This window comes from Sinocyclocheilus grahami, unplaced genomic scaffold (assembly GCF_001515645.1).
Source record: "Sinocyclocheilus grahami isolate Dianchi unplaced genomic scaffold, SAMN03320097.WGS_v1.1 scaffold39.1, whole genome shotgun sequence".
Lineage (NCBI taxonomy): Eukaryota > Metazoa > Chordata > Actinopteri > Cypriniformes > Cyprinidae > Sinocyclocheilus > Sinocyclocheilus grahami.
Window position 1 is genome coordinate 4,104,016 of NW_015505218.1, and position 2,081 is coordinate 4,106,096.

At 34.5% G+C, this 2,081-nt stretch overlaps 1 protein-coding gene across 2 annotated transcripts in view; it reads left to right on the forward strand.

Moving 5' to 3' along the window:
- Window positions 1-2,081, forward strand: part of LOC107581964 (AT-rich interactive domain-containing protein 5B-like) — a 15,472-nt gene that overhangs the window by 4,457 nt on the left and 8,934 nt on the right. The window lies entirely within an intron of this gene.

Genomic DNA, 2,081 nt, shown 5'->3' on the forward strand with positions numbered 1-2,081 from the left:
GAGAGAGAGAGAGATGCAGAGCAGGGGGACGTGAGGAACAGTATTAAGAACCGCTGCTTTAGAACATTGATTTTGAAACTTGTGAATTCATTAGAATCGTTAGAAGACAGAATCGCGATTCATATATGAATAGATTATTAAGTGCACCTCTAGTTTTCTCTTCCTCTTCGCTAAAGCACTGCAGGACTCGCCCCCTTTGCTGCCTTTCCCGAGGGCGGGGTTTATCTGAGTTTGTGATGTCACAAACCCGGGAAGTAACTCGTTGTAGTCCCTACCAGCCGTTTTTGTAGCCATTAAACTGCCAGAATTTTAAAAGACAATATCTCCGTTTGCATTGAACTTTCAGCTTCGTAACTTTGCAGATATTGTTTATGTTCAAACAGCAAGATTACACACTAACTAACCTTAAAAAAAGTGAAATCGCAATCAACCACCCCTTTAAAGTTTAAATAAGTCAAATTTTTTAATAGAAGTCTCTTATGCTCATCAAGGCTCTGTTTATTTGATGGGAAAATACAGTAAAACAGTATTATTGTGAAACATTATTACAATTTATGAAACTGTTTTCTGTTTTAGTAGAAATATAAATATAATTTTCTTCCTGTGGTGGCAAAGCTGAATATTCAGCAGCCTACTTAAGTCTTCAGTATCACATGATCCTTCAAAAAAATAATTCTAATATGCTGATTTGGTGCTCAAAAATAATTGAATTATTATTAATGTTGAACATTTTTTTTTTCTCCTTAATATTTTTTTTGGGGGGAAATGTGAGATATGCAGACATTACACTGATAAAAAATTGACGTTGAAGGTTTAACCTTTCATTTTAAACTTTCTATTCATAAAAGCTTCCTGAAAAAAGCATTGATATTGTTGTTATAAGAGTTGATATTGTTATGAGTTATTACAAAAGGCAATTTTCTTGCCAAAAACTACAATAACAATGAACAACAAAGCTCTTTAAGAAAAACTTTGGCCTGTAAAAGCTATTTTTGGTATTATTTGATGGGAAAATACAGTAAAACAGTATTATTGTGAAACATTATTACAATTTATGAAACTGTTTTCTGTTTTAGTAGAAATATAAATATAATTTTCTTCCTGTGGTGGCAAAGCTGAATATTCAGCAGCCTACTTAAGTCTTCAGTATCACATGATCCTTCAAAAAAATCATTCTAATATGCTGATTTGGTGCTCAAAAATAATTGAATTATTATTAATGTTGAACATTTTTTTTTTTCTCCTTAATATTTTTTTTGGGGGGAAATGTGTGAGATATGCAGACATTACACTGATAAAAAATTGACGTTGAAGGTTTAACCTTTCATTTTAAACTTTCTATTCATAAAAGCTTCCTGAAAAAAAAAAATTAAGCAGCAAAAACTGTTTTCAGCATTGATATTGTTGTTATAAGAGTTGATATTGTTATGAGTTATTACAAAAGGCTATTTTCTTGCCAAAAACTACAATAACAATGAACAACAAAGCTCTTTAAGAAAAACTTTGGCCTGTAAAAGCTATTTTTGGTATATTAAATTATAAATTGATTAAATTATAAATAATGCAAAATACATAGACATTATTGTATTTATCTGCAATATATTTAGTTTGTAATAATGCCTAATTTTGTCTGAGGACACGATCCACACACTTTGAATCGTCAGTGGCAAATTCTTTAAATATAAAAAACTTACTTACAGTCTGTGAGTTAGAACAGCCGGCATTGTAGTCTACTCTTCCAGGATCAGGAAACAGTCCATGTGCTGCACACATCTGAATATTTGGGTTGAAGGGTCCTTGAACAGTGTTGTAAATACAACTTAACCACTGATTTCTAGTCGTGTCCTCTTTTGGAAGACCAAACAAAGTAGTTTCGCTTTCACAACAAAACACAGCGTCACACACGGCGGCCTAAAGTGAGCAGAGACCGGGGGCTAGAGTAAGGAATGGCCGGAGGGCTAGAGTGAGCAGAGGCGGGTGGGCTTGAGAACGGCGCGGCCGGCGATTTTGACAAAGGAGTGTCCGGAAGGCTTGCAGCAACCATATGTGACGACCCCGGGCTGGACTCCGCTTCATCCATG